The following is a 15,805-nucleotide window of genomic DNA, read 5'->3' on the forward strand; positions in this document are numbered from 1 at the left end:
TTTTTGGAAATAACTAATTAAATCCTAACGATTAAAGATAAGGAGTAGTACAAGTAAATTGGCATATTTTTAAATCTGAAAGTCAATATATATATATATATATATATATATATATAATCCTAAAGCATTTGGCTTACTTGTAATCCATTTTTAGTTCTAGGAGTTATTCTGATTATACTTTTTAACTCTGTGAATCCTAATTAGATAAAGTTAGATACATTTTTTTTCTGTAAATTTTCATATTTGACTTTAAAAACAATTCCTTCAAATCTGAACTTTTTAAAACTACTTAAGAACCTTAAAGCTTTGACATGCTTGGGTGCTTTTACAGAAAAGTACTGTTCTTTTTGGTAAATATATATATATATATATATATATATATATATATATATATATTGATCTGGAGTTACAAAAATCACCAAAATGTTTAAATTGCTCTTTGATACGCTTATGCCCCTTAGGTCTCTTAACAATCCAATATTAAGGATGTGCTTGTTTTGTAATTTTATCATAAAAAATTAAATCAAAGTACATTTCTATACTCATGCCTTAAAATAAAAAAACTGGATTTTTTTATTCTGCTAATCCCCCAAAAATCCCAATTCATTTCACTGTCAACAGTAATCTCCAAGAGCTCTCTATTCTTTCAAGCCCACTTGATGTCCTGCAGGTTGCAGCAGAACAATACACAGGAAAAGCTTAGACATTGAGCTTGCATGCTTTTTGACTCCATTTTAAACCCTTTGTTCACACCAGGGTGGCATTTTTTCACACAGTATGTGGCAGCTTTGACTCTGATCCAGTCTGTCTTATGAAATCAAAATCTGCTGTATTTTTTTCCTAGCTGTCTACTAAACTGCATGTATGATACTTACCTTCTTTGTTTTACCCCGTGCAGTATTGTATAACAAACAGGCATTTTAAGATAAAGTGGCAATGTGGTAAAACATGAATACAAGTGAAAAATCCACAATTTCAATTTGCTATTTGATTATTTTTTGCCCTACTTATTCTCTTTTACTGAGAAATTACTGCAGAAATAAAGTAAGCAATTTATCATTAGTTGATTTTATGCAAGAACATTGACCATTGCTGCAGAGAAAACCCCAATATATAGAACATATCATGCAATAATTGGAAGCTGATAATTTAATTTATTATAATTTAACCATTTTAATACCCTATATATTTTCATTGTCAAATAAATTGGCACATAAAATGATATCCAATTTTTTTTAAAACTTTTTAATTTTTAACTGGCTTAGTCCTAATGTTTATATACTTTTTTTTAACAATTTAGTCATTTTAGAATAAATGTTTTTTTTTTCTTGCCAGATTTTTTTAGGGAAGGTTTTATGTGATAAAAACATTTGAGGATCTATGTTGGCAAGTTATTTTCCCAGCATTTTGGTATTTATTCTATTTTATCATTATTACATTTTTTAGCAAAATACAGAATTTTTTTTGCCACCTTTTACAACCTTGAAAAGAAACTTTGCTTCTAAGGATGTGAACTTTATTAAGGATCTTGGTATTGAAAAAATATATATTTAACTGTTTCAGTCTATATCTATGTTCTCTAAATGTAAGTGCCTTTCTGTATCTATATACCAATACATTTTTTTTTTGCAAAGTACAACGTGTGCAATAATTTAACATTTACCTTTTTATCTCTCTGCATATATGAAAAAAATTAACATTATAGACCTATTATATATTGCAACATTATAATATAGCATGAGTGAGAAACTGTTAATACAAAATCTATTTAAATACAAATGGTTAATAAAATAGAAAGAACATCCTTTTTTTTACAATTATTTCAAAATGCATAATTACATAAAACTGAGACTTTTTAAAAAAATATTTAAAAACCGCATCTTGCACGACCAAATCGCTCGTATCACTTCAGCGACCTTTTCAGCTTTTGTCCATTCTGCCATCATATTGCATCTTATCCATTTTATAACAGTTTTTTTTTTTCATTAGTAAGCAGGTTTGTCACACACCCCATCTTTTCGCCTTTGTTCTACACTCATATTAAAACCCAGTTGCACTCATCTTGCCCTTTAACTGATCTAGAAGTCGGCATGGTCTATTTTAGCTGGGATGAAAACCGCTCTCATTGTGAATTATGTTTCATCTGTCAGTATAACCTTTATTCTTATACGCACCTCCCCTTTGCCCGTAGCAATTAAGAATAAGGAAAGTAAGCCTTGTAGTATAAAGTAATGCAGTCTCGTGAAATACATACAGATGTCTCCTGCTTAAAGCACAACCATGAAGATTTGTTAATTCCTCTTGGTATTTTGTTATCAGGATTTCAGTAACCTCCCTATCAAACATTATATTTCCAGACAGAGCAGGTGGTGCTGGTTGTCACCAAGAAATAATTCTTGCATTGTTTCTGGATAAAATGTGTCCGTGAAAGTACTTTATATAAAAATGAATACTCTAATAAAATAAAAAAAACAAAGATTGATCAGGTTTATTACATTTTTTTGTTTTACGATGTATGTTCAATCGAAGTTATTATAAATGATGCAGTTTAAAAGGCGATAGTATATTATATTTAAAACGTAATTATTTATTGCTGTAATTTTCCTTAATTCTGACATAGCTGTTCCTATGAGAGAATATTAATATTATTAAACAGGATTCATATAGCGCCAAGATATTATGCAGCGCTGTACATTAAATAAGGAAAGATTATATGCATCAAATGTATTAAAATTGTTAGATAATCTAAATATAAAAAATATGAATAAATATAAATAACATTGAAATATAAAATCTCATAAAACCACCAAAAGTAAAAAAAAAAGTTCTAGATGTATAAAATTAATGGCAGTCAAGGTGACGTTTTACACAGCTCATTAAAGAGAACATGCAATGAATGCATTAAAGAGAAGAAATAATTATAGCTTGGGAGGAAAGAAAAAAAAAATGTTTGGCCCACCGCTCAGGTTTAGTTGTAAAAGTGCTTGCTAAGCTATCTATTTCACACATGCAACGACAGAAGGTTCGATATTCATTCAATCGATGAGTGAAAAGGCACAGTGGCGAAATTGGATGTAGTCCTTTTCAAATACAGATCTCAAATGTCCCCTACAGTCTGCAGTCACACGGCTGGTGGTGTGGCACACAAGGAGCAAGGGTTACATCAAGGCTGTTCCCTGGACCGTTCAAACAGTCTAGACCAATGACCTGCAACATCATGCCCTTTGAAGAAGATGCAAGTTTGTTCGCGAGAAAAGAAAAATCAAGGCGTACCCCTTGTAACAAAAGGGAGCAGCTCGTGGCTGCAAAGAGGTAAGCAGGGTTAAGCGGAAAAGGCATCTGCTACCATGGTTACAGGCCAACTATGAAAACCTTCCTTTCAAGGAAAACTGTTCTCATGCTCCCTTACAGACTGTGTCATGCATTATAAGCAAAGGCAGGTTGATCTGAAATTCGCATAGTTATTAAACTGCAAAATGATACGCAAGCACATGTCTCATATCGGGAGGAAAAAAGTCACATGACAGTTCCGAGACTTCTGCTGTTTCATGGAAAAAAAAATCCTCTAGTGCTGGGCAGATCTAGACAAATGTTAGCACGAAACAAGGCTTCGTACCATAGGCAAGATCTGCCCTTTGCATTTTTGCCGATTTGAATAAAAAGAAAAAAAAAGAGGTTACGGAGGTCATGGTTTTTGTGGCCAGGCCACAAACCCCTCTTTATGGCCATTGCTTTGGATTGAATAGTGTTTGGAGTAAGATTTTTTGCATCTCTTTAAGATCCAGCCGTTCTCATAGGTTTGACAGAGCATGAAAAATAATGAATTTCTATCTTGCTGACCTTCGCTGTGTTCTCATTTCTTTCCTGACTGTGCATTTCTTTGCATGAAGTACATGTTGGATTTCTATTCTTGCTAGGACGATGAAGCCAGCAAAGAACAGCGGGATAGATTAAGGAACATTTTTTATTCTATTTTTTTATTCTTGGTCTTTTTTCCTTACCTCTTAGACTCAATGCGAATTTTCTTGCATTTCATTTTTTCCCCTGCAAAACAAATGACCTTTTCTGCTACTAGTGTACTTTATTTTTTTTTTTAAAGCAGCAGCAGATGATCAATTGATGTGTTTGCTTTCAAAAATAAAACTAGAAGCTGCAAGATACACTTTGAACCTAAATATCTTCCGTTCAGATGGTGCCATGAATGTCAGGATTAACAATTTTAGAATAAAAACTTCTGTTGTAATTTGTCTGTAGATATGTTCAATCTTAGTGTGCAGATATAGAATGTTACTAGTTTGTAAGCATGAGAATTTTACAATGCATGCAAGTATCCTTATCCATTGTTATGACTTTTTTAATCCAGGCGTGATAGTTTAGTAGCTTTAATTTTTATTAACATAGAAGATGGTTTTTAACAGATTTCATGTGTTTGGTGTGTAGTGTCTGACAATCGTACATTTTTTGCAAATGTATTTTGCTAAAAAAAATCTTATTTTTGTGATCTTGCTTAAGTGTTTGTTATTGATAGCTTTTATCCCATATTCATTTTTCCCTAACTGATGTATGACAGAATTTTCATGAATTTTATCCAATTAATACACTATATATGAATAGAATGAAGTTGATCATAATGCCAAAATATTAATATAGGAATGTAGTAATTGTATCCTTAAAGTTAACCCTTTGGATGACAGGAGAAAGGTTGCTGCATTCTTCTGCACAGTGCAAATCAGGCCAACCAGTATTGTCTGGGTTTCTTTAGACACACTTGGTGATCCCCAGAGCTTACAGGTTCATTTTGGAGCATCTGAGACAAAAATAAAAAGATTGAATGATACACCAAGGTCACAAACTGTGACTGAAGCTTAACCAGACAGCTACCGCTTCTAATTTGGATTTTTCTGTTAAATAATATTTGGTTTTATTTTTCAGTTGATCTGATTAACAATTGGTTGCTGTTCCATTAAACGCCATGACTTTATTGTGATCTGTGGATTAGAAGGCTATAATAACCGCAGCACCATTTATATTGCTATTGTTCCCTTCATTAGACTTGGCAAGGGAAGATTTCCTGTTTGGAAGCATTTAGTTACTAGCAAATGCAATCTTTGGAAAGAATGGGTGGGCAAAGTTACCCTAATGGTGCAAGACTTATACAATTCTTCAGGCTGACCAATAAATCATCCAAAGTATTCTCTGGTGGGATCTGACATTATTGCTTCCTAATTAGTAACATGATTTTTTTTTCTTTATATAAAATCACAAGAAAAATATGCATATTTCATATGAAGTTGTCTGCATTAGAAAATTTTCCAATGTCTCCGATTGTAAACTCCAGTCAATGGTAATTCTCATATTTCAATTGCAAGCTATTCGGAAGCATTCACAGCTATACATATCATAACAACTGTACCTATAGCTTCCTATGCAGTAAATTAATCATTTGGTTAGGTCTTGCAGATCGTTGTTGGGTTTTATTAGTAAACCCAATAATACAACATTAATGGCGGGTTTTCCACTTTTTAAGTTGTAAAAGTGTAAGCTTATCGTGTATTCACTTTTACGTATGAACTGCTCACATTCATACAGTTCTCTGGTCCCATGTACACATATTATCTTTGTTAACATAACTTGGCATATGTAAAGCTGTGGGATTAATTTAAATTCAAGCACATTGTTGGGGGGAGAGGGTTACTTTTACCTGAAATCTCCAACAAAACTATTGAGATAACTTTTGGGGAAAAAAACATAATGGTGTTTGTTTTCCCTATAATATTACAACAGAAAAAATATCTATTGAGGCTGATCACTGCTACACACAGAACAAGCAGTAATGATCATCTAATCACTAATCGTACCCCACATTGATTCATGTATTTGAAGATGTGTGACAGCAGTCTGGACCTACATGTACAATAGAGTAAAGGTTGATATTTAGTAATTGGTAACAAGCTATAGCAAGTTGTCTGTAACTGTAATGAACAATATTGGTGACCTAGGACCTTGACAGCACATTAGCCTCTTGACAACATTTTATTGCAGCACTGAAAGACAACGTCCAATGCTGTATGGGACTGAAGCCATTCTTGGCTTAGGTGTAGACATTTTTAGGACAGAATTTACACTTGTGTTAATTAACCGGTCTAAAATGAACTGTAAATGTATAACTTGGGGATTTTTTAAGACCGTCATGCCTTATAGGTAAAATGCCTTAGAAGCAAGCTCAAGGTGAACCTAAGTAGCCCAGTAATTCTGTGGGTTTTATCAGGCTGAACATTATAGAACTATCTTTTTTTTAAATTTAATTATGAAAGGACAAAAATGCCTCTGGAATATGTATGTGTAACCAGGCTATATAACCTAAGATAACCTCCAGTGTCATGTAAGAGGGTATAGAAGGATTTTCTAGTGAATGTAATGGTGCATAGAGCGCAGGTAGAGTGCTACATAAGGGTTAGATAAATGCTCAACTCTTCAAATTTCAGCATGAGCCATTTGTTACTTTTAATACAATGTCTTAAAGGTAAAGCCACTAGAGACCTGAAGCCTTCAAAGTAGTACCCTTAACATAATCCTTAACCTGCAGCTTGCTGTTTTGTATTAACATGTCTTTAGGCTGCATGACCTAGCAGAGATGTACCTGGACCAGTCTATTTTTTTTTTTAATTTCTCTTGTGGGTACTGTTCCTGACATGGCTCTATTGGTATAGGTCTTTGCAAATACTGTAATATCTATACTTAATGGGACCATAAACTTAGTTTGTAAACTGGAGGGTCCTTGTGCATTTTATGGAGTAGATGTATGGAGTAGATTAAGCATAGGAATCAAAGATTACATTGAATACTTTTAGAAAGTGTGAAGCTGGTTGTTCAGAAGGGCTTGAAAAACTACATTCACTTGTCAGCTGATTCTCATGTAAGACGCCTTACAAAGTCCATTTTCATATCACTAACTTTACCTTAAAGGGGCTCACATCCTAATGTCCATTAACGCAGTCTAAGGACAATTTTTGATAGATAGCCGAATAACTTGTGTTTTTGGGGGATAAGGGAGGAAACCAAAGTTTAGGCCACCCAGACCAATTTTTGTATTCCTGGTAAATCAAGACATGTAATTGGGAGGGGTGGGGATTACTGCATATGGACAAAGGGTAAGTGAGGTATTAGGAATTTTGTAATCCAAACATGAGTAGAGGGAACACAAAAGCAATGTTAGGAATGGCAATCACACTACTAAAATTGCTAATAATTTAGCAATTGGTTACTGGTAAATTACAACTACCTGTGATTATGAGTTTTAGTACTACAATCACTGAAGAAAATGGTCTAGGTAAATGAACAAAGGTTATTTAATAGAACATTAATAAAGCCTTGGGTTAAGCTACGTACACACTTCCAATTATTATCGTCGGAAAACGAACGACGAACGTTCCTGCACGATATACACAAACGATCGTATAGCACCGATCCTGCACATAGAGGTAACGACACGATCGTTCATAGATATTGTACACACAATAGATACGATCGTTTGAGCGATAGAGGAACTATGTGCACGACAGGAAAGTGAACGGACGTTCGTTCATCACGCATGCTCTAAGCATGGACGATCAACGAACGACCGTACACACGAACGATGTTCAACGATCGTCGTCCAATCCGATCCGCCGGTCCGGTCGTTCGTTTCCAGCGACTTTCCTCGTTCGTCTGCGTCGTTGGTTACTTTTTTACGAACGATTTTTTGCCCAATCGATCGTTCGTCGTTCGATTGGAACGATAAAAATTGGAAGTGTGTACGCACCTTAAGTATACAATCATATCTATTCAAAATCACAGATTAAGAGAATGGAAGGCTGAATTAGGATGTATGCAACTGGAAGGGCAAAGGTGGCCAATTGTGTTAAAGAGTAAGATGCCATTAAATTCCTCTAACTCCTATTTCTGCTAATTTTCTATAAAGTTGTATATAATGAGATTTTCTATTTCATTTAGCTTTGTAGATAAATATATTAATAACGGTTTATTATTAATAAGAAGTTTACAAATTATGTGGCCCACCATACTGCTGTCTACTTTGTTAAAATATTCTGGGAATTTACCTCTAAAAGGTAATGTCGGGCTTTTTGTAACTTATAAACTAAGGAAGTACTCCGCAAAATTGTTCTTTTGATTGCCATCTTTAATGGTTAATGTAGTCTAACTTTAGTCCAAACTGTCTTAGGGTCAAATTAAATTTATATGTGGACTGTCAACAGATATAATGGATTGGAAGATAATAAAAACATTGAATTAAATACTATTTTGGCTTCAAGGCCCTTGCAGCCCGAGATTAAAAAATCTATATTTTTAGGTGATCTACTCTTCACCAAAAATGCTAAATGCTTTTTCATTACCTTCATATTTGTTGCAGTGAGCTACAATAGTTTGCAGCATTTTCACCTAGGTCACACCAACACAACACATTGGTGTGAGCTTGGCCTATTAGAAACAAAGGCCCTGATGTATGAAAGCTCTCCAAGGCTGGAGAGAATACACTTTCAGAAGTGAAGCTGGGTGATCCAGAAAACATGGAACAGATTTTTTAAAAATCATTTTCTATTTGCTAGCAAATGTTTTGAATCCTGGATCAGATCCATTCCAGGTTTGCTGGATCACCCAGTTCACTTCTGAAAGTGTATTCTCTCCAGCCTTGGGGAGCTTTCATAAATCAGGGTCAATATCTTTTAATTTTCCAATGTCTTGTGCCTGCATTGTGTAGTGCAGCCCGATATAAGTGGGATAAATGGGCTTTTAAAAAATCTGCTTGTGTGATAATGAATTCATCTGATTTTCTGGTTGGCTCTTATCACCTCCAATGCACAATCATAGCCAATGCTGAAAAGTGGAGGCATTATTTGGCTTCTAGCATGCTTTTTACAGGCAGTCTTTTTAGAAAAACAATAGGATGAAATATTAGATTAGTTCTCTACATCCATGATCTTGGCAAATGTCAGACTAATACTTTTATGCTTAATAGAGTGCACATTACAGCTGCAAGACAAAAAAATAGCTAATTATGCTTTCATCACTTTCTGGACAAGTCACGAATTGCACATGATCACTCTTGGCTAACCATGTAATGGATTCCCTGGCTTTATTACATAGACTGCTAGTAACAGTACTAGTCCTTTCCTTATATAAAACCATGTACTAAAGCAAATCATCTCAAGTCCCTAAAGTGATTCTGGGATTACAATTGCCCACCCATGATCTGTTTTTTATCCAATTTCTTTCATGCGCCTTCTTGTTCCTGTTGATTATGCAATCTGTTATAAACACTTATGAAAGTGTAAGACAATAGACAGACACTCAAACCACTTCTAGGTTAAAAATGACTAAATATTTACTCAGCCTGTGGTTCAGGACAACTCTAGTTATAAAAATGTTGCGGTTACAGCAGGATACAGTTCTTAGGACAATCACAAACATGTGTCATCATTTTTCGGTGTGGAAGTTTATTAGAACAAATGGTGATAAAATTAAAAAACTGTAATATGCAGTAAATTATCTATGGTCACCTACCTATTCTTTAAAGTCTTACTCTGGGCAGCTCCTCTTGTACTGCCACCACAGTCATTCTTCTATTATCCATGCTAAGTCTGTTGTGCTTCTGGTACAACTTATACTCCTCTAGACCAGGGTTCTTCCAGAGGTTACAAGAGGTGACCTGAGCATTGAGCACTCTGCTTTTCCGTTCATTTAGCCAATATACAATGCACCCAGCATTCTTCCCAGGAACCACCACACTAATGTGCAGTTGCTACAGCTGTAGATATATTAGAAGGGGTTCTCTGAAGACCAGAAAGGTATTTTTAGGAGTTCACCCATGGTAAAAGCTGCTCTAGACACCATCTAAAATTTCCCCCATTCCTCGGGTGTCTATCCATGGAGATCTACTGCACCGTTACTGAATATGATCACCAAGCTCTCCTCCGAAGCATACCAACTTCTGGGCTTATCTGTTGGGGGTATGGTAAAACCAAAATAGACATATACATCATGCCTATGTTGGAAGTCTGCAACTTTCTAATTTATATGTATTCTAAGATGTTACTGGAAACTGCTGGAGATCTCTGCTATTACTGTGCCAGTCTAAATCTATACATCCTAAGTTTTAAGCTTCCTACATTCCCTTCAAAAATTATGAAAGACTGTGAATATGCCAAAGGTATGGTTGGAAACTGCAAACATACTGCTGGACATAAAGAATGGAACATATTGCTACATGTAAAATGCTATTTCAGTCCCTTTACAATTCAATGCTTCCATTACCAGGGTCAAACGGCCAACACAAGTACCAAAGAGTCACCAGCTGGGCACCATGGCTTTGGGTTGACAACAGACAGTAAGTAACATTTAAAAAATACTCTTAAGCACACATATTTTTCTTATGCAGTACAGCTAGACCCCTTCCCCTTTCTTGTGTATGGACAGTAAAGGTGCAAACAACTGATGAGCCCTTCCTCTCCAGTTTGCTTTCTACTTTATCCAGCTTGATCCTTGTCAAAATATGCTAAGGCAGCTAATCTGTTTATTGTAGTGCAGGGGTCAGCAAACTTTTTTGGCTACTAGGCCATTTCAGGAGGTCAAAAAGGCACACTAGGCTGGACTCCTTCTCAAATCCCGCCCTTATGGCTCCGCCCCCACCAGGAACCCCCAGAAAGGAAATCCCTCTCCTCCGTATGCATTATCCCCTGACCCCGGTGGCAGAAGTGTTAACGCCGGCCGCAGTAAATGGGGGAGGGAGGCATGCGGCACCAGAGACACAGGTTGCCGACCCCTGATGGCCAGGATCGACCAGGGGGGCATTAGGCCGGAACGGACTACTGGCTCGACGGTATCTGGCCTAAAGGCCAGAGTTTGCGGACCTCTGATGTAGTGCTTCAATCCCTCTCTGGGCATCTACACAATTTTTTATTAAAATTATACCTAATCTTCATTTTTCTATTGCAAACACATGGCTATGTGTATGTATTTTAAATCTACTTGTGCTAAACTTTAAAGAGAAACTGTCACCTTGCTCCTTACCCAGGTATACTTGCCTTGCCAGAGCTCTCCTGCATTTGTCACATCCATTGTCAGTGCTTTGTGGTATGGGAGGTTACAGGGTACCTCTCCAATGTTATAGACTGTGGATCATATAACCCAGGAAGTCATGGAGGTGTCACCACTTCTTTTTAGGTGATTTGAAGGAGCGATGGCAAAGAAGGTATTAAGCATGGTAATGATCGGGTTCGGGAGGGGCTTCTTTATTAAGACACATTCACCTTGCCCTAATTGGTAAGTAAAAAGTAGTGCTGTAGTGTTCCCCAGACCCATTGCCAGTATGCACTGAACATGGTAGAATGTAGACATTATTTAATGTCCTGTCTACTTTACATAATATCCTATATATCTGTTTGACAATCATTTTCTCAGGGCTCTCCTCTCACTTTTTTAGTAACTTTCTTTCCAAACTTGGCCTCATTTTTCCCCTCCATTTGTGCCAGAAGAATGAAACTGTCTGATAATAGCTCCAATATAAATACAAACATTTCAGCTGGCAAATTAACGAGAATTCATATCTAAATGTTGCATGTCTAATGATGCTTGGATTTTCTGCAGCACATTTTTATTCTGAGGCTTTCAGAAATCTGTGATCTAAATATAGTGCTTGGTAATTATTCCTCAAAAATCAAATAAGCAAACATTTCTTTCTGTTGTCCATTATTAAATAATGATATATTTAGCTTCCAAAATAAAATGGAATACTGGGCAGGGGTTCAGAGGTACTACCTTGTGGGATGTATTTATCAATATTCAGTTACAAGATCTAAAACTGGATGAATTTTGGGGACATAACCAAAATTGCACTCCAGATAAGAGACCAAGGGGAATATTGGTGGCATTCCTGCTATTGTAAACATGCATTTATGAGGGTCCTCACGGGGAGAACTTATTTCTGGATAATGGAAGTTCCCAGTTTTAATGTGAAGCTGTAAGATTACAATCCTAATGTTTATATCTAGCCCCCATTTTTTTTTACAAAATTTTGTATGGATAAGGTCAATAGTAAAACCACAAATTTGTATTTTTTGCTGTCTACACTTTGACATGGGGATTTCCCTTCAGTTCCTTCCTGCCCAAAGAGACAACCATAGTCTGGTAATGGATTATGATGACAGCTCAAATGTGGATTTGCTCTATTTTATGTCTCAGTGACAATGGTCACCAGGACAAATAAAGGTGATGAATTTCCCAAAGGGTGCACACACTATAAAACTTAAATGGCGCCTAATTTGACTAAACACCTAATCTTTCTCTTCTGTTCACAGTTTAAAGAAACTTTTTTGTATACTTTAAGGCAGAACAAAACTTTACTTTAATTGAATGTGCTACATGTTTGGGGGGAAAAGTGCATTCATACAAACCTACACTTATAGTTCAAAGGGCTTAGTTGTGGCTTTTGATACACTTTGTGCAGCATTTCAAAATGGTTTCACATTTGCATGCTTCAATAGACTTCCAAATGGTTCAGCAAATGATTACAAAAGTACTGATGAACACTCCTGGATGGATAGCAGTTGAAAATTGACATGCAAGGAGCAACTAACCACATGGTTGACAAAAACTTTTTTGAACTTAGACTTTCCACAATGCATTGCAGTGACACCTGCGTTGTGTTAACCTGACCTACTATACCTGCACAAGTACTTTTTCGTATGCATACTATACATTCCCTTTACTACAAAGCAACCTTTGTCATTCTTTCAAATAGTTTAAATGTTTAAGTAGAATCAGAGGTTAGCAATCTGGTCTTTGCAGCACTAGGTCCTAGGTTTGAATTTCAGCCAAGACACTATCTGCATGGAGTTTGGAGGTTCTCCCTGTGTTTGTGTGGATTTCTTTTGGGTACTCCGCTTTCCTCCCACATCCCAAAAACATGCTGTTAGGTTATTTGGCTTCCCCCCAAAATTGTCTGTAGACTGTGGTAATGACATATGACTATGGTAGGGACAATAGATTGTGAGTCCCGTTGAGGGACAGCTAGTGAAATGACTATGGACTTTGTAAAGTAATATGTTGGTGCTATATAAATACTGAATAATAATAATAAAAAATTATAGGCAAAGCTAACTCGACTGACTCTTGCAGGCTGTTTAAGGTTTTGGCAGTGAGACCCCTCTGATATGTTCTCTTGGTTCATAGTAGATGTTCCAATTCTTCTGATTTACTCATAAAGTTGCATAATGATAGAGCCCTTTGAAACTGCCAGTGAAAATGTGCACCTGGGTAAAAAAAAAGACTGAATGTAGTTAAATAATGATTTAAAAGACAATAATGCACAAAACATACTAATCTTACCTACCTAGCCCCCAACCTCAAAATCCTATCTAAGCAGTAGGTTCTGGTGGACTACTAAGGGGCCATCTCCTGAGGTTGAGATACTTTTAATCATGGTGACTAAGCCTAGGGGGTCTATAGGGTCAACTAGAACAATCGGAAAGAAGGCCCAGCTAGAATTACAGCTTTATGATTCGTTTTAGACATGGTAGGTAGTTTAAAATGGAAATAAAGTGCTTGTGGTTAACCTTTAAAGCTATTTGACACAGAACTCCATCTTTAAGAAGATCTTCAACTTTGTTCCGGTCCTGATGACGAACAGCACAAAGAGTACATTTTCCCACCTACATGTTTTTTTCTATACTTTTTCAGGAAAATAAAAAGATTAAAAAAAGAACCCCTCCATCCCATCTAGATACAATCTGCTAACTTTTACCCAGAAATAAAGTTTTTTGCCTGGAATTTCATGTATGGTTTAGTCATTGGTTCCATTGCCATCTAGTGGACAGATGAAATAAATGCAGCTTGTTCTTTTAGGCCAAATTAGCTGCGATGGCTGTGCACACCAACTAATATACCACTAATTGTATAGCAGAGGTTTTATCCAGTACATGTGTAGCAAAAGTAGTATTTGTTACTGGAACATAAGGTCCTTATATAATATATCCATTATAAATTGCTTACATAATGTAAATGGATCTCTGCGAAAAATAGACTTATTACCATAATAATAAATTGAAATTATAACTACTATGGATTCATTTTTCAAGATTCACAACAAAGGTACTAAAATCAGTCTATCTTCCCCTGATTCATCTGGCTGCAGATACTTGGCAGCCCACCATTCTTCTAGGGCAAACAAGCAAGCGATGCTTTAAGTTTTTGAACCAGATACAACCCAACCTCAGAGTCGTAATTGTAAGATTTACTAGATTGAGGCACAGTCATTATTAAATTAATCTAATATTTGTGGAAATGAAATAAAGTGAAGACTTGCTATGTTTTGCTATTCATATGGATGCTAGGGTAGTGCAGGTATTTCCAAGGCATGAAGTCCAAATGGATACCAGGTCATTAGCAGCACATCTTACAAGGAAAGATCTTGATTACCATTACCACAAAAGACAAGATCTATAGAGGTAACTGGAACGCTTTAGTGTAGAACAGGTAACAGGTAACTTTAGTGCTGGTTGTGAACATGGTGTTAGCAAACATGGTTGGTGAATCTGCAGAGCTTGAGGCAAGAGATCAAGGCTGAACACCAGCAAAAGTCAAAAGGTGCAAATGGGTTTATAATCCGTACCCTGCCAAGGGCCAGAGCAGAAATTGGATAAGAACCAAAGTCTAACCAGTGGGGTCAGCATGAGCCCAATGAACACACTTCATTGGAGGCAGGGGACCTCTAGAACTGTTGACAGTTGACAATAAGGATCCACATTGTTGTCCTGCTTATGTTGTGTTGAATTAGTTAGGCTTCTCCCAAACACTTATACAAACATTCAGCTATGGATGAAGACCCCATGGCTACCAGGTGTAACCTTACAACAAAACATACAGCAATGTCTATTGTGATTAGGCATTCCCCTGAAAAATCTGTCATCCTGTAAATAGCCGCACACTTTATCGGATGTGAGTGTGTATACATATCCTTGTGGTTTCAGACTCATTTCTTTATATCTTTAGTGTGATATCTCTGGTACTTATGTTTTTGACCTGTAGTCCTGAGATGCTTGGAATACGATTTGGTGATATCACTATCGTACTGCTTGTTCTCCTTGCTGGAGGATCTGACATCAGGAAGCAAAGCCCTGCTTTCCACTCAGAAGGTGTTATAATTAGTAAAAGGGAAAGGATCTGTTGCAAGGTGACCACATGCAATACAGGTTGCAAGTTCTTTGCCCTCAGCTTGACATTTTTTTTGGCTGAAGTTTGGTTCCTATTGCTTGCATAATTATTTATTTTGCTGTTTTGACCCTATCGTTCAAACACTTACCTTTCTGGGTTATTTTACAGCTAGGATTGGTGTCTGCATCCCGGTCTATGGAGTAGTAATGTAGCACAAACCGTATACTAGGGTCTATAAGCCTGCAACTGAACAGCTGCAATATTTACTGTCCAAAAAATACCAAATACACATCAGGATTTTTTAATGCTTTACCATCCTCTGTAGCTACACAAAATTGATTTTCTAAAGTGAGTTGCATTGTGCCAAGGGGTCAATGCAAGCTTGAACCTGTAGGGGAGGAAACATCCCTAAAATACCCTTCAAAGAAAACCAGGCTGCAGTATTTGGCATCTTCAAATCAAAATGTTTTCTTGAGGATTAGTTCCACTTTAAAGCATTGTCCACATCTAAAAGTCTTTGCTGTGTTGTAACAAGTCTGATGGGATTATCCAGGGGAAGAACATCTGGGTATCGGCTAGTGATCTGGAATGCAAAGTC

The 15,805-nt window shown here is 36.4% G+C and overlaps 1 long non-coding RNA gene across 2 annotated transcripts in view; it reads left to right on the top strand.

Moving 5' to 3' along the window:
- Positions 1–15,805, top strand: part of LOC140344892 (uncharacterized) — a 266,326-nt gene that overhangs the window by 116,405 nt on the left and 134,116 nt on the right. The gene's annotated exons all lie outside the window — the stretch shown is intronic.

This window comes from Pyxicephalus adspersus, chromosome 1, assembly GCF_032062135.1.
Source record: "Pyxicephalus adspersus chromosome 1, UCB_Pads_2.0, whole genome shotgun sequence".
In the NCBI taxonomy this organism is placed as follows: domain Eukaryota; kingdom Metazoa; phylum Chordata; class Amphibia; order Anura; family Pyxicephalidae; genus Pyxicephalus; species Pyxicephalus adspersus.